This window comes from Protomyctophum bolini (assembly GCF_963924005.1).
Source record: "Protomyctophum bolini genome assembly, chromosome: 13".
In the NCBI taxonomy this organism is placed as follows: domain Eukaryota; kingdom Metazoa; phylum Chordata; class Actinopteri; order Myctophiformes; family Myctophidae; genus Protomyctophum; species Protomyctophum bolini.
The window spans coordinates 32,279,044-32,301,674 of record NC_137874.1 but is presented as its reverse complement, the minus strand read 5'-3'; the positions used below and the strand labels follow the sequence as shown (position 1 = coordinate 32,301,674).

The following is a 22,631-nucleotide window of genomic DNA, read 5'->3' as shown; positions in this document are numbered from 1 at the left end:
TGCGTGCAAGCATGCATGTGGACAAATGCACACACACACATCCACAAAAGTTCACAGCAGGGAGACACAAACACACACGCGCACACACCCGCGGACATTTTAATAATTTATTTATGTCCACACAGAGGAAATTGCATATAAAGGACATGAATAGTTCAGGTGCAGCAAAGTTGCATCCACAAAATCAAGGAATATGTCCTGAGTCACGATACAACAAGAATGTCATTCCAGTAGTGTAGGCATCCTAAGTTTGAAACCCCCTCCAACAACCAGTCTGCTGGTATGTCCCAGGCTGGTCCACCAGAGAAACCCCCTCCAACAACCAGTCTGCGGGTATGTCCCAGGCTGGTCCACCAGAGAAACCCCCTCCAACAACCAGTCTGCGGGTATGTCCCAGGCTGGTCCACCAGAGAAACCCCCTCCAACAACCAGTCTGCGGGTATGTCCCAGGCTGGTCCACCAGAGAAACCCCCTCCAACAACCAGTCTGCGGGTATGTCCCAGGCTGGTCCACCAGAGAAACCCCCTCCAACAACCAGTCTGCGGGTATGTCCCAGGCTGGTCCACCAGAGAAACCCCCTCCAACAACCAGTCTGCGGGTATGTCCCAGGCTGGTCCACCAGAGAAACCCCCTCCAACAACCAGTCTGCGGGTATGTCCCAGGCTGGACTACCCACTGTTGTTCCGACAGCGGACGGACACACCGCTATAGAAGGCCAGGTCCAACGCCTCCCTTCCCAGTAGCTGCTCATGGGAAGGGCCACCAGGCAGCACCGGCTGTCGGTATACTCCATCGGGGAGCAGTGTCTGTATGCAAGCTTGCTATCGTGTTGAAGCACACAGTGACAGTCCAAAGATTGCAAATGCATCTTAAATCTGCACGCACTAAATTAATGGTGGTAGTTACAACGGAGCAGTTTAATGTCATGCTCAGTCTTACACACAAACATTATATTCCTATTGACAATGCATGGATAATTTACGTCATGTGGACGAGCAAATCGCACACACGCTGTCACACACACACACACACACACACACACACACGCAAAAGCACATGCAGCCACAGGGAACAGAAGCCAGGCTGTGTTTCTACATGGCTGCGCTCTAGTTTTACATTTCCATTTAAAATACTGCCCGCAGAGCGCAGCAGAGGAGAGGAGGATCTCCTCAGGCCCTGATTGGATGAAACATGTGCGATGTGAGGAGGTTGTTACACCTCTTCCTCTCCTCCTCCTCCAACATGTAAAGCAGCTCTCTACAGGAACACTGAGCCTGCAGGGAGGCTGTTGTATATGAACACACACATTTACATACAGCCGCGGGTCCCCGTGTCTGTGTGTGCTTGTGTTTATACTGCAGTGGTTCACAAAGTGGGGTCCCGGGACCCCTAGGGTCCTTGAGAGTTAAATTCAAAGTGAAATTAACAGTGATTTTACAATATAGCCTACTGTACATTGGGGTCCCAGAGATAGAAATGCCGTTAAATGGGGGCCCGTAGCCCAAACCACGGGGGGTCCTTGACATGATAAGGGTTCTCTTACGGGGGTCCTTGGCATATCTTTTCACTCAATCACTCACATACGATTTACATGGCCTTCAGCAGACCTTATGCGAAGACATTTATTCTTCAGATCGGGCCTTTCAGCAAGCAAAAATACTAAACTGTGTGTGTGTATGTGTGAGTGCGTGCACGTGCATGCGTGCGTGCGTGCAATCCGTGCATACACACTCATTTAGCTGTTGATTGGGTCACGGCACATTCTAAACAGACTGCATTTCAGGGGAGGGCAATTGACATGACACACACACACACACACACACAAACTCTGATAGCTTTTTCCTCTTTTTAATTTGGACTGAGCCTGCGGTTGACTGGGCTAGCTTAATTAGGTAACACAGCAATTATTTATAACGATAGCTTAATGACACTTCATTTGAAAAGTCAATCAGGCAGGCCTGGCATGTCCAAAGCGCTACAGATTGGCCCTTAAGGTTCTTTTCTCTCTTATCTTTTATGTTTTGTTTTTTGTTAGTTTTTTTGGCTGGGTTCAAACGAAAAGAATATACGCCCACAGTTTGGAGGCCATGCATTGCTTGATTCATTGTGTATCTGTGATGAGAGGAGAGACGGTTTCTCGTTGACTTGTACACATGAGAGAGAGAGGTAGAGAGAGAGAGAGAGAGGTAGAGAGAGAGGTGTAGAGAGAGAGAGAGAGAGAGAGAGAGAGAGAGAGAGAGAGAGAGAGAGAGAGACGCTCAGGGTAGAGTGGTCGGTAGAGTTACCGGATGGGAACCGCATGATTCACGGTTCGATTCCGGGCTAATGGAATATCAACACTGTTTGAAGGCCATTGTCACTTAAGTCACTGGACCATTTTTCCACCTAATGTGGTAAACCCATTCAGTGACATGTGTAGCAATTGGGGTGCCGCCTAAGTGAAATTGCTTTTGACTCTGCTATTGTTTAGAGTCCCCTCAATGTGTCATTCAAATGTGGGCTTGATTGTATCGTTTTGTATAGGCTGTGCTAATATTGTCTGGGCTTTTATTTTTTATTTTTGTAATAATATAAATGATTCCTGTTCATCACACGGCTCCAGAGATAAGGTACACAGATTTCTGCACAAATTATCATGTCTGTACACTCTCCCATTTGTGTACTCATTCTTACGTGTGTACTCATTCTGATCTATATACACATTCCCGTCTCAAGTGTCATCATGGAGTTAGTCTATCAGGTGTGTGTGCTCGCAAATGCAAAACATTGACATTGCTGCCATTTGTTTTGTTCAAAGGTTTACTCCAATCGAATCTCTATAAAGACAGCACCACTTCTCTAAACATGTTGTATTGTTGTTGATAGGAATAAACACAGAAGCACCTGGGTGGAAGTGGACGATGAAAATGGTTGTGCGGTGCCCCCCCCGGCTTCCCAGATTTACCCCAAGCGAACAATTCCCACGCCTATAACTATTTCTGATGGCAAATGCACTATTCTGATGCTTTTTGTGAGGTTGTTTTAGTCACAACATTAACTGTTTACGGATGTCTTTGTTCCTTTGCATACATTTTGTGTTTTGTATCACGTTCGCTTTGGCAATGTAAATCTATACATTTACACACACACACACACACAGAGAGAGAGAGAGAGAGAGAGATCTGAGAGTGACAGATCCGTGCAAACCGTGCCTAATAATAAATTAGAGAAGAGGGTCAGATTTGATCCTATAGGTCTTCGCGCTCCCTGGAGATATACGTCTGTATTATCTGGCTGAACAGCTTGGTTTTAAACAATTAGCTTTTTGGAAGAAAGGAAATAGGATGTACACGGGCAATACCCATAGGAAATAGGATGTACACGGGCAATACCCATAGGAAATAGGCCTGTGGCACGTCAACTTAACTTAATTAAAACAAGTGCCTAAAGTTAATCTGGATTAATTAAAACTATATTTATGCATTCATTGAACCGAATTCAATTAATTATGTGCCTCCTCTCATGGGACTTCCATCCTTTTATACAGTGTCGATTTAGAGATGGCTCGTGGTAAATACAAATTATGTTTGTTTTCCAAAGATATCATAAAAAGATAAATTAAATGCAATTAAGTATACCAGTAAGACGAGCTGCGGTCGCAATAATGAATAGGAAATACAACTCAGCCGGGGGCGGGGTGGGGCAGCTACATTTAACCCATTCTGACCGGGCACCCATTTTGGTGTTAGCATCATGTTATGCTTTACCTATTGAAAAATAGCAGATCTACAAGCTCATATCGCGCCACCGAGTGGCGCGATACGAGCTTGTAGGTCTGCTATTTTTGAAAAATTCGAAGAACGACTGACATTTTTAGAATCTGATCTCAGGTCCGAATGGGTTCATCAGACCAGTGTGTGTCCAGTGGAAACCTCGTATGAATCTGATCTCAGGTCAGAATGGGTTAATATCACATATAAATACTGAATTGAGCACCTTAAAAACTGCATGTCGGGTGTTCACAAATGCCTGAGTAGACGATAAAATGACCCCAAACTTTTGGGGAACTCTGCTCCCCTCCCCTTCCAGTTGTACTGGTCAGTGGTGGGTAGTGCAAGACTGTGGTTGTACTGGTCAGCTCCCAGTACAACAGTATCAGACTGTGGTTGTACTGGTCAGCTCCCAGTACAACAGTATCAGACTGTGGTTGTACTGGTCAGCTCCCAGTACAACAGTATCAGACTGTGGTTGTACTGGTCAGCTCCCAGTACAACAGTATCAGACTGTGGTTGTACTGGTCAGCTCCCAGTACAACAGTATCAGACTGTGGTTGTACTGGTCAGTAGGGGTGCAACGGTTTTCAACCGAAAACCGAACCGTTCGGTTCCACATACACGGTTCAATGCGCTCTAATGAACCGCGCTATTTCGGTTTGCATTAATTAATTTATTACAGCTGCGAAGAATGTATTTCTCGGTCACACACTGGCCTACTTAGAAGTCTAGCACTCTATCGGTCACACACCGTCCTACTAAGAAGTCTAGCACTCTTTCGGTCACAGAAGTGTAGCACTCTGTCGGCCCACCCCCTACACACACACACACACACACACACAGAGAGAGAGAGAGACGGCATGATGAGGAGAATCCAGCACTCGTCTTTAAACGTCGTTCTTGGAATAATTATTGATCGTCATACACAGAGACACACACAGCGGAGTAACCTCGCGCCAACAGGCTTCTAAGCACGGTCGTTGTAAGTTTGTTCAGATCTGATTCTGCATCTGCACTCGCTGTTTGAGTGCTAATTAAGAGGGAGAGTGAGAGCAAAAACAACCCGCAGCAGGACGATCATTCCGTCAGAAAAGTACCAACAAAATACTCCCATGTCCAATCCATGACTGTAGATAGAAGCCCTTCTTCTAATAATATAAGCATAATATCCTTAAATCCTCACTTATTAGCCTTATTGTAAACTTTTGTAGGCTATTTTTCTGAGACACGACGCATTCACTGTGAATGACTCCCCTCCCAGGAGACACTCTCCTCTCCTCTTTCCTGCATGTGCTTAATGCCCCGTGTGAGCGCATAGGTGCATTTATTTCCCCTTGAAAATAATGATGAGGCACATTAAAATAGCAATATTAGGTTTTTTCCCCCCTTTAAAATAATGAAAAGGCAGAAATGCCTAATAAAATAATATATGCTAAAAAAAAGAGAAGAAAAGAAAATGCTATAAATAAACTTTTTTGAGTGGTGCAAGCCACTGCCTGGCTGGCTGGCTGGGTATGAGCATGAAAACAGCGTGGTTGTTTTTCACCACCTGTGCACAACCTAACACACACGCACATTATTAACTGTATATATGATGATTTCGTGTGTGCCGGTACAGTGACACTAGTACAGTACAGTACAGTAGAGGGTACAGTAGGGCGCGTTCCTGGGGATCACTTCACAAGGGGGTATTTTTTTTTACTGTACCGAAACCGAACCGAAACCGTGGCCCCCATACCGAGGTTCGAACCGAACCGTGGTCTAACTGAACCGTTGCACCCCTACTGGTCAGCTCCCAGTACAACAGTATCAGACTGTGGTTGTACTGGTCAGCTCCCAGTACAACAGTATCAGACTGTGGTTGTACTGGTCAGCTCCCAGTACAACAGTATCAGACTGTGGTTGTACTGGTCAGCTCCCAGTACAACAGTATCAGACTGTGGTTGTACTGGTCAGCTCCCAGTACAACAGTATCAGACTGTGGTTGTACTGGTCAGCTCCCAGTACAACAGTATCAGACTGTGGTTGTACTGGTCAGCTCCCAGTACAACAGTATCAGACTGTGGTTGTACTGGTCAGCTCCCAGTACAACAGTATCAGACTGTGGTTGTACTGGTCAGCTCCCAATACAACAGTATCAGACTGTGGTTGTACTGGTCAGCTCCCAGTACAACAGTATCAGACTGTGGTTGTACTGGTCAGCTCCCAGTACAACCGTATTTGACTGTGGTTGTACTGGTCTGCTCCCAGTACAACAGTATCAGACTGTGGTTGTACTGGTCAGCTCCCAGTACAACCGTATTTGACTGTGGTTGTACTGGTCTGCTCCCAGTACAACAGTATCAGACTGTGGTTGTACTGGTCAGCTCCCAGTACAACAGTATGAGACTGTGGTTGTACTGGTCAGCTCCCAGTACAACAGTATGAGACTGTGGTTGTACTGGTCAGCTCCCAGTACAACAGTATCAGACTGTGGTTGTACTGGTCAGCTCCCAGTACAACAGTATCAGACTGTGGTTGTACTGGTCAGCTCCCAGTACAACAGTATCAGACTGTGGTTGTACTGCTCCCAGTACAACAGTATTAGACTGTGGTTGTACTGGTCTGCTCCCAGTACAACAGTATCAGACTGTGGTTGTACTGGTCAGCTCCCAGTACAACAGTATCAGACTGTGGTTGTACTGGTCAGCTCCCAGTACAACAGTATCAGACTGTGGTTGTACTGGTCAGCTCCCAGTACAACAGTATCAGACTGTGGTTGTACTGGTCAGCTCCCAGTACAACAGTATCAGGCTGTGGTTGTACTGGTCAGCTCCCAGTACAACAGTATCAGGCTGTGGTTGTACTGGTCAGCTCCCAGTACAACCGTATTAGACTGTGGTTGTACTGGTCAGCTCCCAGTACAACAGTATCAGACTGTGGTTGTACTGGTCAGCTCCCAGTACAACAGTATCAGACTGTGGTTGTACTGGTCAGCTCCCAGTACAACAGTATCAGACTGTGGTTGTACTGGTCAGCTCCCAGTACAACAGTATCAGGCTGTGGTTGTACTGGTCAGCTCCCAGTACAACCGTATTAGACTGTGGTTGTACTGGTCAGCTCCCAATACAACAGTATCAGACTGTGGTTGTACTGGTCAGCTCCCAGTACAACAGTATCAGACTGTGGTTGTACTGGTCAGCTCCCAGTACAACAGTATCAGACTGTGGTTGTACTGGTCAGCTCCCAGTACAACAGTATCAGACTGTGGTTGTACTGGTCAGCTCCCAGTACAACAGTACCAGACTGTGGTTGTACTGGTCAGCTCCCAGTACAACAGTACCAGACTGTGGTTGTACTGGTCAGCTCCCAGTACAACCGTATTTGACTGTGGTTGTACTGGTCTGCTCCCAGTACAACAGTATCAGACTGTGGTTGTACTGCTCCCAGTACAACAGTATCAGACTGTGGTTGTACTGCTCCCAGTACAACAGTATTTGACTGTGGTTGTACTGGTCCGCCACCATGAGGCTGATGTGTACATTTTAATTCTTCCTCGGCATAGTGGGAATGTGCAGAAAGGTCCGTATTGATCACATGACTATAGAGATGGTTTATACCGATTTGCGTGATGTAGGCTATAGATAAAACTAGCAATGTAAAGATTATATTTTTTTTTTTTTCAAAAATGGTGGCGCTATAACAGGACGTTGTGAAAAAATGGGGCAGAGGTTCATCGTTGGCATATTAGCTGTAAACGGACGGGGACACGGACAGAGTGCAAAACATACTCTCCCCAGAAAAATCTCTCTTTTTCTCTCTCCCCCTGTTCACATCCATAGATCTCTCTCTCTCTCTCGCGCTTATCCTCAGACCATTTCCTATCTTTTCTCTCGTCCTCATTACCTCTCTGTCAGCCCATAATGGCCATCGTTTTAACAATTAACCGGATTCATTCGTTATGCGGAAGGCTTTCCATCTTGCTGTGAAGACAGCCGGTCAGTCATGTCCTGCTGTGTATACAGTTGACCTGCGGACGCACAACCCAGGGAACCTTATTATTAATTCAGCACTTAAAGAACAAGGTGATTTGAATGAAAAATGCCTCTTTAGCATTGAATGAGGGCACTGTCAGCAGTGTCAGAAGAAGTAGGTAGATTTGTTTTACTTAAGTAAAACTAGCAATAACAATACAAACAACGGTACAACTTTTTCGATAATGATAATATCACGATATTGGATATATTGCGATATTCAATATATTGCAGGAGATTTCAGCAACGATAATGATAATATCATATATTGAGATTTCAGCAACGATATATCACGATATCTGTTACTGAAAATGAAAAAAAAAATCACAATAAATGGCAAAAATCACACCCGTGTGAAGTGAGGGGCACACTACATATTTTATGACGTAACTATCAGACAAAACAAACATTAAACTCTGTGCATGTCAGTGGCGTTTTCATTGTTTGTTTAAGGATAAACAAACATTGAACTGTATATAGGAGGGGATGGCGCCCTTCCAAAATCTGGAATTATGTATTTATTCCAAAATGGCCAAGTACATGAATCTTGCCTCCTCTAAACGGTAAAACACTGACTGCAACACTACCCTACCCTCTTGGCCTGAATATAAGACTATACAGAACTTTTTTTTTCAATGCAAATATATCCTAAAAAACGGGGTCGTATAATCGGGGACTAACTATAATATCGCGGCGATATATATCGAGATATTGAAATATCGTCCTACCTCTACTTAAGATAAGATGTGATGGATAATGACCTGTATATTGCCCCCCTGAGGGCACCAGCTGTAATAGATGGGCAGCGGTCAGTGAGGATGTTGTGGACATGCTTAATGGTCCAGTGGATGTACATAGAGACATTCCACTGAGGAGAGGAGAGGATGAGGGAGGAGGGGGTGCATGATGTGTTTTTAATGTGCTGCTGTTTGTGTGCAGTGAGCGAGCGTCCGGGTTGCTGTATCAAACTGTGACGGATGATGGGAGAATAATGCAGGGCATGAATGATGGCCCCGCTGTGGCATAAGTACACTAGTACTCGAGTAAAAGCACAGCAATACCACAATATACAAATACACGTTTGAAATGTGACACTGACTGATGGAGAGGTTTGTCGTGTGGGGCAGTGATCGCATGGAGCGATATGAGGGATATGGAGATATGGAGGGGATGATGTCGTGGCCTTGTTTGGTTGCAATAATAATAATAATTCAAACTCACCACAGTGACAACTAATGAGTGCCCTCTGTTGTCACTGAATCAAAACATATTAGTCTAGGTACTTATTTTGGTACAACACCAGTTTTTCTCAACCTGTGATCCGGAGAGTCGGAGACCACCGGTGGTCCTTAAGAGGGTTCCAGGTGGTCCCGCAGCTATATGATGGAAAGTTGGTATATCCAACTGGACCCTTATTAACTCTTGAGAGCGTAAAATGTAACCAAACATATTCATGTATTTACAAGAAGTCTACACAATTAGATGCATGGGGGCATACGCACGTAAAATAAATAGAACCGATCCTATTTTTAGAGCACGCGTATCCGTGCGTCTGGTGTAGCTGTTGCCATTGACATATATTGGTTCTATCCAAATGCACTGTACGCGCGCATTAAATGCATACGCACTGCACGCACAAACGCGCCTGGTGTAGTCCGGCCGATAATGGCGAATACATATATTCATATATCATGCATGCATGCCATCATATGAAAACCACAGTTTTTCATATTGCGTGCGTGTGTGCGTGGTGTTGCTAAAGAGTTGGTGATCAGTGAACCTACCAGGATTAATAATGCTATATAATACCATCATTCATCCATGTCCTCCCTTCTTCCTTACTGTACAGAGAGAGAGAGTCAGTGACAGAGACAGAGCAGGGACATGATCCTTCCAGTTGTGTAGATGAAGCGTGCCATCAATCACGGCTGTGCGTCAGAGAGACGCCACTCTGTATTACGGGCGTGCGCGTGCGTGCCTTATAGCCCTCACACAGACCAGTAGTTCTATAATCCTGACAACATCCATCTGTAACTGGATGGACATCTAGACTTGTTAGGTTTAAAACAAATATTCCACAATTTTCCATTTTTTCAAGATATATAATGAGGCAGGCAGACAGGCAGACAAGATTGATGATCGGTAAACGTAACTAAATCTATCTCTGTTAACCATCATAATTGATAAAGTAAAGCATCTGGTTACACTTGTATCATTCATAACTCTCCACACGGGCACAGGACGACGGATGATGGAAGTAAATCATCATCATATTAATAATTTCCTTCTTCTGATTAAATAATCACCATAACAACCAATATCATCATCATCGTCGTCGTCGTCGTCGTCATCATCATCATCGCTGGGTGTATTTCAGAGGTCAAAACCCTCCTTCCTCTTTAATTGTCTAGATTAAGGGGTGGCGGGGAGGTGTGTGTGTGTGTGTGTGTGTACGCGCACGCAAGCACGCACACACCTCCCTCTGCTTAGAGACCTCCCTTTTCACGTTTTAACATGCGGGTTTTCGCGAGCCGACGCAAACCGGTGCTACCAAGCGGTTAGCTTCCCGATCGTAGCCAATCGGTAGGGATTATGAATAGATCTGACTGACTCGTAGTTCAAAGGAGTAGAAATGAAAAAAATATGAAGTTCACAATTATGATATTCTATTCAGGTAGAAATGGTCATCGTGTTCGATAATAGGCTAAGGGAAGTTGCATTATATGATCCCAAAAAATCCAGGGTAAAATCTATATACGGTCCAAGAGTTATTGGCCAATATGTGAAACGGCCTGATACACCGCCAAGGTTGAAAAAAAAAACACACGCACGCGCACACACACACACACACACACACACACACACACACACACACAAAATGATAACAATCCCTGCCAAATAAGCCACTTTGATAGTAGCCTCTCTTTTACCCTGGATGACTTACAACACGGTTGGAATTAGTCCAGGATAAATGGGCAGCAACACTTATGTTGTGTCTCTTCCCATTGGTGCAGAGACTCCCCGCAAAGATTACATTTCCAAACTGAAAACAAAGTTCATATGTAAGTCATTAGTGTGTGGTGATTAACTTTTAGTTCCTGTGGAGGCCGGGATAAGTACCATGAACCTTTGTCAACAAACTACTTTGCAGTGTTCCAGTAATTAGAGCGTCGAACCTTGCATCTATAATTCACACGTCTCTCTCTCTCTCTCTCTCTGACAGGTGGTCAGCCTAACTCTACCTGAAGGTGTGTGTGTCCCGTGCGGTGCAGCAGTGTCTGGGCCCTCGATCTCTTCCCCTGGCGGTAAGTCACATATAGCAGCAGCGCAAGGCGCATCCCCCTCTGTGTGTGTGTGTGTGTGTGTGTGTGTGTGTGTGTGTGTGTGTGTGTGTGTGTATCATAATCAGAATATCTTGTCATTGTACAACACAACAAAATTGATTGGCAATCCGGTTCAAGTGCATTAAAAGAGACATCAATACTCTATATAAAAGAGTCTGGGTCAAGTCCAAGTGTGGGAGAGGTTTGAGTCTGAGTGTGGGAGGGGTTCGTGTCCGAGTGTGGGAGGGGTTCGAATTCGAGCGTGGGAGGGGTTCGAGTCAGAGTGTGGGAGGGGTTTGAGTCCAAGTGTGGGAGGGGTTCGAGTGTGGGAGGGGTTTGAGTCCGAGTGTGGGAGGGGTCCAAGTCCGAGTGTGGGAGGGGTTCGAGTCTGAGTCTAGACGTCAGGAGGTGAGACCATGTCGGGACCGAGACCATATTTTTCTTTTCTTTATTCTCATTTGATAGACAGGTAGAAAACACTGCGATAGCAGACAGGCACGTGAGCTATCTTGTTAACAAGATAGCTGTCAATAAGCATCATGCAGCTCTCCTATAATGTTAATGTGAATGGGCTCCTCATAATATAAGTACAATATTATATATTTATTTCAGTGCATTGCAGTGACTCGTTACTCGAGTGGACTCGTTGGGGGAAGAGTCCTGAGTCCCTTTGTCCGAGACAGAGTCAAGTCCAAGTTGAAATATGGGCGAGTAAATGACGAGTAAATGACTCGAGTACTACAACGCTATACTGTAGGCCAAAAGTGCTTCTCTTTTGTAACCTCTCTCTGTCTCTGTCTCTCTCTCACTCTCTCACTCTCTCTCTCTCTCTCCGCTCTTCCAGTCTGTCTGTCACTTTCAATGTAACGCTCCAGCTCTCTCTCTCTCTCTCTCTCTCCGTCACACATTTTATTCTCTCCCTCTTCATATCTTTCATTTCCCCTCGTTCCGTTTCCCTGTCACTTTTCAATTTCACTTGTCTGTTTTCCTCCCTTGTACTCGCAAGTGCTCCAAAATGTCATAAAGTACAAAAGGAATTGACAGAAGTACTCATTATAGGCTATATGCAGAATGTCCCATTTAAAGTGCAGTTTGGGTTACCTTGCCATGATGTAACTCCAAAGGTGGACAGGACAGTGATTAGACATTGATAATTCAAAATATTAGAGCGGTGCCCGGCTGTAGAGCACTGAGTCGGTAACGATGGAAGTTGGAGATCCATTCCCCACCCGGCTATGCAATACCCATTGTGTCAGCGTACCCGTTCCACCCATCCGTCTCTGTCCCTTTTATGCCCATATTTGGGGATTTCTGTATTCTGTCTCTCTGTGTCCCTATATTCCTATTATGGAGTTCTGTGTCGGGCACAAATATGGAGTCATGTCCCTGGCCTATGTCAGAACATAGGGGTGTGGAAGCTCCCTGTGGGGGTGTGGAACGCTCCCTGTGGGGGTGTGGAACGCTCCCTGTGGGGGTGTGGAAGCTCCCTGTGGGGGTGTGGAACGCTCCCTGTGGGGGTGTGGAACGCTCCCTGTGGGGGTGTGGAACGCTCCCTGTGGGGGTGTGGAACGCTCCCTGTGGGGGTGTGGAACGCTCCCTGCGCAGGGTAACGCTCCCTGCGCAGGGTAACGCTCCCTGTGCAGGGTAACGCTCCCTGTGGGCGTGTCAGAACAGGGCAGCTCCATATATGGAAAAGGATACCTGGCGAAGGCCACAGAGGCCGAAAACGTTGTGTTTTTACCCCGCTTTGGTAAATAACGTTTTTGGGGAGCTTTCAAAGCGGTGTGCAGACTTATTCTTCCTTTTTCAGTCTGTTCTTTTTTTTTAGAGCACCCGTTTAATTTACCCGGGATGTGCGTGCACCTCCTGACCACTTCAGCTCCATATATGGAGCATGGGCAGGGGCTAAAACCAACTAACTACCCTATACACAACCCAGACCTCTACCAAAGTGCTATTGCACTTTTAACACTTGCACTTTAATGGACAACATCTTTGGAATATATAGCCGACAAGGCCCATGACTTCTTGCCTTATGACCCTTAAAAAGAACAGCAGAGGTGGTGTTAATATTTCATTGATGTTACTGCCCTTTTTATTGTTGTTGGTCAATTTACTGATCTCTACCAGTTTTATGTATAGAAAGCAACAACAAAGACACTGAAGTGATTGTATAGTCAGAGCGCACACACGAACCCACACACACACACACACACACACACCCCACACACACACACACACACACACACACACACACACACACACGCACTGATGGCAGTCTGAAAGATTCACAGCGGCTGTAAAATGATCTTGTAAAGGGTTGCTGATGGCTCTGCTCCACGCTACTGCAGGCTTCATTACACACACACAAACACACACACACGCGCACACACACACACAGCGACACCCATGAGGTTTGGGTTCATTTTTTATCACTCCTCGCGCCTGTTTATTTGTTTTCCAATCCATTGGTCTGTCTGTCGTCACTGTGTGTGTGTGTGTGTGTGTGTGTGTGTGTGTGTGTGTGTGTGTGTGTGTGTGTGTGTGTGTGTGTGTGTGTGCATGTGTGTGTGTGTGTGTGTGTGCGCGCGTGCGTGCGTGTGCACACTTGCATGCGCTTCATCACACCAAGCCTGTATTTGCCCCAGATGAGGGAAGTGATAAAAGGAGATGAGAAACCGGTGTTGATTTTCCAGTATCGTCCCAAGGGGTTATATGGCAGCCGACCAATGAGCTTAAATCAATGCAGAGAGGTGATAAGTGCAGGGATTGAATGTGGCTCTGTGGGGGATTGGATTCCCTGCACCGCGCGAGAGAGGTGTCCGTGTTAACGTCGACTTAGTTATTTGATATCATCAGCCTTATTCCTTCCAAGGACCCTCTGTTTGACATGCCTCATAGGCCACGGATTGTTTCCATACCTTTGTTTATGTTAATCTGCACTGTAAAAGCTATAGTCTATTTTAACGTGTCCTGGAATGCCTTTTGTTTTCGCTATAGTTTGGCAGCTATAAGTTCAGTGGTGTACTTAAGTACTGTACTTAAGTACAATCTTGAGGTATGTGTACTTTAATTGAGTATTTCCAATTTCCAGTACTTTTACATGTACTTCACTATACATCTCGGAGCCAACATTTGTACTTTTACTCCACCACAATTATTTGAAAACTTTAGTTACTATAGTTACTTTGGAGATTTTAATTTTGATTAGAAAACATACATTAACCACTTCAACCATTATACATTTCGGCCATTTGAAAAGAGCCGATCTACAAGCTCACAACGTGTCACAATGCGACGCGCTGTGAGCAATGACAAAGGAGGGTTGTCCGTATAGAAAGGAGGGTTGTCTGCACACTAAACCACTGCTCCCAGGAAACTTTTATTGAAGAGGTACAAAGTTTGGACCCTTACGGGTCTTTGTCAGGTATGATTTCTCAAGGAACATGCACCAAATTGACAATAATTAGCCCCCCATTTGAAAAGATATGCCAGGGACCCACATAAGAGAATATTTTTACGGCTCTAACCGTGATTCTCAACCCATTTCATTTCAAGGACCCCCAGTTTGACATGAATATTAGTCTACAGACCCCCATTTAATGGCATTTCTATCTCTGGGACCCCAATATATATTGTAAAAGCAATGTAAATTTAATTCTGAGAGTGTACACATGGATTTGTACACTCTAAGAGTTACAGACCCATAAGGGTCCATTTGGTTCCAAACTATCGTTTAGCTGGGGACCCCCTGGAACTCCCTCAAGGACCCATGGGGGTCCCCAGACCCCACTTTGGGAACAACCGCTATAGAGAGAGAGATGATCGGTAAAACTAAGATAAATGCCTATAGTTCATAGTTTTTTGTTAGTTTTTACGCAAACATTGCATATTGCATATTATGCCTTTTAAGTGGTCATCTATTTTAATGTGTTTTATTCTTGCTAGCTTGTTTTGACCAGGGACTGGATATATGTTGACTTGGCTGCGTTATGCAGAGTCAGCTTGGTGGTCAGTTCAGTGATTCATCTGATGAAATGAGTCAGTATTTCTTTCTTTTTTAATTAAATCAACATTCTCTAATGAATTTATAATGATAATGATATTTTTATGACCATGCAATTAACTATGATTGGATAACGCTGGAATATTAGTGTATAGCCTAATCTTAATGTGCAGTTCATGTGAAAACCATTTCACTCTGTTTGAACATCAGCACATCGCTGCAATTTAAAACGTTAAAGAACCCTATCGCCGTTGCTTGTCAGGTCCTTGTACGTATGTCCAACACCTTTTTCATCATCATTTTTTTAAGCATTTTAAAATAGTGAAAATAGCCGATCTACGAGCACACATGCGAGGCGTTGTGTACTTTTGTGCCGATTAAGTTAGACATTAATTGCAAGGAAAAAAAGGGGGGCGGGGGGAAATATACTTGGAGATACAAGGTTTCTGCCCGACGACAGTGATATAATAACCGAGTTGAGCGGAGTCCCGCATGGATCTATACCAGGCTCTCTCTTGTTTAATCTCTAAAATCCCATAGCTGAAAAGGCGGATGTACAAACGGGATACCTTGTTAGTTTAGTTGGGCTTTCTTCGCCGAATGTTCGCCCTCCAGCATATGGACGCTATAGGGTTCATGTGGTTAAATTGCTGTGCATTTAGGCTACAGCAGCAGTGCACTTCCGTGGGTACAATGACCTAGTCTCGTGAGACAGACTGTTTGTTTCCTCCCACAACATTCGAAAGCTTCCGTCATACAGTCTCGGATGCGGATGTTACGCAGTCCTCCACGCTTCCATTTACAGTCACGCAAATTTGTCCCAGTATTAATAATCAAAAGCATAATAATTTAGCTGGCTTGCTGCTTACGAGACATGAGGATAATTTTAAGATATATTTTCCTTAACGGAAACAGATGGCAGCTTCTGTTCTCGGCTTTTGGGATGTTTAGTTCTTAGTAATTATACTATAGCAATGACCCAAACATACAGGGTTATGGGGCTGTTTGCACAGGACCAATCAAATATCTAATGAAAATAAAATACATCCACAAAGTGTTTAAAAGGATCCCTGGCTATACGTTTCCTCTATATGTCCATGTGTTGTCCAGTCCATGGAATGCATGTGCTAATAAAATCAACGTAATACTTCCCAACCTTAATATGAACATCAAAGCAATATGTTAAATACATTTTCTTAAGACATTTTATTAACCCATCCCATAGTGCTGGACCACACATGGGCACATGTGGACACACAACTTGCGACATGAGTTGTCTCCATTGAGTGAAAGATTAACCATTTCTAAGATAATTCAAATTCAGTGTTTTGATAAAAGAAAGTATCAACACCGCAGTGTAGAAATACAAGTAAAAGTCTGGAAGTATCAAAATATACTCATTATGCAGAATGTCCTTGACTCTACCTATAAACTCTGGCTGCCCCCAGACAGACAGGTGTGAGTGGTTATTGCTGTATAAGAGCATGCACAGAGCTCTTGTCAGCCTCACATCCTACTTAGCGAAGCTTGTCAAAGGCCCGAGAGACCCCAGCGAGGAGCTGAGCTGGCCGAGGGGGGAACGGTGTCAGCCTTTATAGGAGTAATGAGAACAAATCCCCCATATCTCTGATTCAGCATTTTGTCAGAGTAAAAAAAATCTCCAACACACAGATTACAGACAGGTGAAAAGGACAACACTATCACTATATGTCTGTCTGTCTGTCTTGGCAGAAAGTTGCCTGAGTCAATTAAGCACTCAAGAGCTGGAGGGAAGTTGGTTGGAGACAGTTCACAGTACGCACTATAGAATACTCTACTGTTCATTTCAAATTGTGCTGTTTAACATTCTCAGTGTCTGCCCTGAGGAAGAGTTCTTGTACTCGAAACGCATGGCTGAGTGGTATAGTCTGTAATACCATTTATAAGACAATTGTTTGTTTGTTTGCCTAAACAAAACGCTGCAAGAAAATAGAAGGCATTGAAACTAAACTATTGTTTTGCATTATACACTGGTCTCGCTCCTTTACTAGGAATCTCCACTTTTTCAATTAAATAGATTTGTTTGATGGTATTTATCACAGTAACCATTCCAATTTTCAGTCGTGAGTGCCGTGCCTGAAATGTTTGCTGTTGCTTTTTCGAAAGAACACTGCATCATGCCTTTTGGAGTGGTAGGGCTATGAAAGGACAGTGCATCATGCCTTTTGGAGTGGTAGGGCTATGAAAGGACAGTGCATCATGCCTTTTGGAGTGGTAGGGCTATGAAAGGACACTGCATCATGCATTTTGGAGTGTAGGCCTATATGAAAGGACAGTGCATCATGCCTTTTGGAGTGGTAGGCCTATATGAAAGGACAGTGCATCATGCCTTTTGGAGTGGTAGGCCTATATGAAAGGACACTGCATCATGCCTTTTGGAGTGGTAGGGCTATGAAAGGACAGTGCATCATGCCTTTTGGAGTGGTAGGGCTATGAAAGGACACTGCATCATGCCTTTTGGAGTGGTAGGCCTATATGAAAGGACAGTGCATCATGCCTTTTGGATTGGTAGGGCTATGAAAGGACACTGCATCATGCCTTTTGGAGTGGTAGGGCTATGACAGGACTCTGCATCATGCCTTTTGGAGTGGTAGGGCTATGAAAGGACTCTGCATCATGCCTTTTGGAGTGGTAGGGCTATGAAAGGACACTGCATCATGCCTTTTGGAGTGGTAGGCCTAGTTTCAAACTGAATTCTGGACCACGAGTTCTGAAAGTTACCAGAGGTGTCGCCAAAAAGAGAGTGTCAGAGAGGAGAGGAGAGTGTCAGAGAGGAGAGAGGCAGAGAGCATATAGAGGAGAGGGATGAGCAATGGTTTGTCTGGATTAAGGGGAAGAAGATAGTTACAACAAAGAGAAAGAGAGATTGTGTGTGCGTGTGCGTATAGGTTACTTGGCAACGTTATCTACTCTCCCAGTGCGACACCTCAGCCTTTTCCTACCCACAATCCATCAGGGTGTCAGACACCGGGCCCCGCGCCACCGTGACAAATCTGTCTGTCAGCACGACGCACAAGCGCTATGACAGCCTGGCATTTATACTACACACTACCTACGTACACACTTACAACACACACACACAGAGAGAGAGGGAAAGAGAGAGAGATAGATAGAGAGAAAGAAACACACATTCCAATTCATTTCAAAGGGCTTTACTGGCATGAGAAAACATACGTGTACATTGCCAAAGCAAACACGCACAGAGAGAGACACACACACACACGCACACACACACACACACACACACACACACACACACACACACACACACACACACACACACACAGACGCACACACAGACACACACACACACACACACACACACACACACACACACACACACACACACACACACCTTGAGAATAGCTTTACTGCAATGTAATAATAATGTACATAGTAATGTAGATTACAATTTATCAAACGAACAATCTCAAGTGAAGGCTACACATCAATTACACCAGTTTATCAAACTTGCATTTGGCCTCTGGCCCGGCCTCTCTGAGAGTGTACATGGAACCAGCATCTGCCAGCCGTTTCGACTGAAAATCAACCGATAATTCCCAGTAGGTTACTTATTACGCTGATCTTAGCGCAGCCAGTAAGCTCGCCTGGAGCCTAGTCTGTGTGTGAGAGTCTGTGGCTCCTTGACACACGGATGTTTGAGAACCACTGGGCTAAAAGATAATTGGCCCAGGGGCCTAATCTGTCCCTGCATGGCGGGTATAGAGCGCCTCCTTCAGTCTTAATCTGTCCCTGCATGGCGGGTATAGAGGGGCCTCCTTCAGTCTTAATCTGTCCCTGCATGGCGGGTATAGAGGGGCCTCCTTCAGTCTTAATCTGTCCCTGCATGGCGGGTATAGAGCGCCTCCTTCAGTCTTAATCTGTCCCTGCATGGCGGGTATAGAGGGGCCTCCTTCAGTCTTAATCTGTCCCTGCATGGCGGGTATAGAGGGGCCTCCTTCAGTCTTAATCTGTCCCTGCATGGCGGGTATAGAGGCGCCTCCATCAGTCTTAATCTGTCCCTGCATGGCGGGTATAGAGCGCCTCCTTCAGTCTTAATCTGTCCCTGCATGGCGGGTATAGAGCGCCTCCTTCAGTCTTAATCTGTCCCTGCATGGCGGGTATAGAGGGGCCTCCTTCAGTCTTAATCTGTCCCTGCATGGCGGGTATAGAGGCGCCTCCTTCAGTCTTAATCTGTCCCTGCATGGCGGGTATAGAGCGCCTCCTTCAGTCTTAATCTGTCCCTGCATGGCGGGTATAGAGCGCCTCCTTCAGTCTTAATCTGTCCCTGCATGGCGGGTATAGAGGGGCCTCCTTCAGTCTTAATCTGTCCCTGCATGGCGGGTATAGATCGCCTCCTTCAGTCTTAATCTGTCCCTGCATGGCGGGTATAGAGCGCCGGTGGGGTTTTTTTGGGTTTTTTAACCAGCTGCTACAGAAGCAAGGAGAAGGTTGAATATCCTTGTGCAGGCAGACATGATGAGACCATCTGCTCTCAACACTCTTTTTACTGAAGTACAGTTAATACTTAACAATGTCAAAATATTCTGTTACAATCGAGGCATCATCATCATATAAAGTGCCAATTTAGTCGTACTCAATACGTCGCATAGATTTAACTTTTCAAACGCGTCCGAATCTTCCGGAAATAGCAGGTTTGCAAGCTCACCGTTGATTGTGAGTGACACGTTGCGACCTAGTTGAAGAGGTGCTATTTCCAAATAGATTAAGTTTTGTATCAGTAATCTAAATTAGGGCTAGCAATGAACAGTTTTCAATCGATGTCGGTGGGGTGAAAAGTACCTGAGATGGAGTGGAAGTATGAAGCATTGGAAAAATGTACAATAAAGCAAAAGTACCTAAATGCAACTGTGCTCATGTATACAGTACTAGCCTACTTTCGACTCTCGAGTACAAGTAATTAATAGTTGCTTCCCACCAGGGATGTGCAGAGAGTGTTAGAGAGGCAGTGGCTGAAATCCCGTAAGAGGGCACTTTTAGACAAAAAATAGCAGATCTGCAAGCTCTCAACGTGTCGCGCTGCGACGCGTTTTCGGGGCACAACTTTATCCATTGGAGACGCAGAGATTTCTAAACAAATGTGTTCAACACAAAATACTGTGTTGAAGTTCAGGAGACCTCGGTGAGGGTAAAAAAGCAATTCTCCTGAATGCTGCCTGCTGGCATGGCATGGAAAGGAGTGGCATTTGCATGTTTTTCACCACGTAGTAAATGCTGCATCCGTGGTCTGGAGAGGGCAGCTGTTTTAGGGCAAGCGGCTGAAGCCCCGTGTGAGGTCTATGTGTGCACGTCCCTGCTTCCCACCACCGTTATGGGTAGCAGGGCGAGGTTGTAGATGTGCGTGCAGAGCAGACATGAGCCAGCTGTTGTGAGCGCACCTTGAGCACTGGGTTGGGGAATGCCATCTGGGCCACGCAGCTACTGTGTATTAATCATTTTGAAGTTTTTTTCTTTCTTTTTTTTTACACACACATCTACCCCACATGTTACCATTGGGCAGCTCACAAACGCTTCCATCAGTAGATTCGGTAAATGTAGGTCTACTGAAGACAATTTCACAGTTTCCGCTGCTGTGAAGAAGAAAAAATGCCAATAGATTTAGGTGAGGTGCTGGAGTCACAATAGTTTAAAATTGAAATAATATAGGGAGACTCCGTCCTTATCTGTGCACAATCGGGTATGTTTTATTGCAAGCTTTCAGTCCTCCAGGTCACCTTCTTCAGGTATCTGCCTGGGACTGAAAATCGAGTAAACAATTAGTTTTTCTATTTTGTATTATGTTCTTATAATCTTTTGCACACACGCACGCACGCACATCGCTGATGATGTCACGAGGCTGGTCAACCGGGAAATGCACGATTTCTTAGTAAATGCGACCTGTGGTCGCAAGAATCATGAAAGTGGCACACACGAGTAGCACAAAATAGCCAATCCTTAAGCTCACAAGAACACCGGCAAGTTTTCTGCCCAAATAGTGGTTGAATTCTGTGCAGGGTTGTATGTGTGTATGGGAGTGCAAGCAGGCATGAATGCACTGTATTGATATACCATTAGTGTGCTTCTGAAATGTGCACCATTTGAGCAATTGACATCATCCATTAAACGATGTGAATCAGTGGCGTCTGACAAAGCATCTGTCACTAAACTACAAGTGGAGATAGATATTGAAATATATATTGAATCCTCTTGAAAATCAGGGAACATGTGCGTTTACATCATTCCTAATTTTGCCATGCATAATATGGAAATTGAATTAAGTGTTGTTATCAATAACCCCATACTGCGCAACCTAGCATATTGCCTCCTCTTTCAGTGTCGAGTTACACACTCTGAAAGATGAATCGCTTAGCTTTTCCAACGCCACAGTGCTTCTCTGTGTCTAGAGTGATTTTCAAATGCAGAGCTGCCTTTTTTCCACTTGTTTCACAGCCATCTAATTGCATTTTCCGGGATTATAGTCAGTGGTAGTACTCAGATTTGCAGTGCAATGTGAAGTATGAGTTTAAAAACAATTAGCCCTTCGCTAAATCCCACCCCAAAAAGCGACTGTCCAATGTCAATCAAAATAGTTTAGCAACTGTTACTACATATGCCCTTACTGAGCTACATTCAAGCCACTTGCCTTGTGTCTGACACTTGCCTTGTGTCTGAAAACAGCTTTGATGGATGTGTTCTGCCCCCCTCCCCCCCATCAAACAAAATGTTTGGTCAAACCATATGGGCTTCCATTGGAAATGCATTGGAGCGGCCATTAAACAGACACAAGACAGGTGTCTTGAATGACTGAATGCAGCCCAGTAAGGCCATCTTGGATCCTAAACACATGGGAGAAGGGTGGGGCCGAGAAAGGCCCTTGTTACTTTCCACTATGTGCCGCATGGCCGTTCCCCATTGTTTCAAAGCAATCTAATGCCACTGGCGTGATGATTATTCTGCTTATACGAAGCAGGGCAAAGTCATACGATTAGTCACACACGTTACCGCAGTGAAATGTGTTCTCCGCATTTGACCCATCTCTTGGAGCGGTGAGCCGCAGCATGCGTCGCAGTCGGGAATCATTAGTTGATTTAACCCCGAATCAAATCTATTGATTCTGAGTGCCAATCAAGGAGGCATTGGGTCCCATTTTTACAGTCTTTGGTATGACCCGGCCCGGGGATCGAACCCCCGACCTCCCAGTTTCAGGGCAGACACTCTAACCTCAAGGCCACTGAGCTGGTTCAGCTGGCATAATGCATAAAGTATGTGATCTTATGAAGTGTTTCTGGTGGAAGTGATGCATTTAGAGGTTCCCTTATAGATCACAGTGGTCAGTTAGCCGTCTCAGAGCTAAGAGGCATCAATCCCACTCCATGATCAGTGTGGTCAGTTAGCCGCAGAGCTAAGAGCCATCAATCCCACTCCATGATCAGTGTGCTGTGAGATTACAACTCTCCATAATAATGACTCTTAATTTGTATGAATGAATGTGTCACTA

At 45.0% G+C, this 22,631-nt stretch overlaps 1 protein-coding gene across 1 annotated transcript in view; it reads left to right on the top strand.

Moving 5' to 3' along the window:
* LOC308327621 (uncharacterized protein) overlaps nt 1-22,631 on the top strand; it is a gene marked incomplete at its 5' end in the record, with an annotated part of 182,028 nt that overhangs the window by 143,235 nt on the left and 16,162 nt on the right. The window contains one exon of the mRNA XM_080781144.1: nt 10,989-11,070. The remainder of the gene's footprint in view (nt 1-10,988; nt 11,071-22,631) is intronic.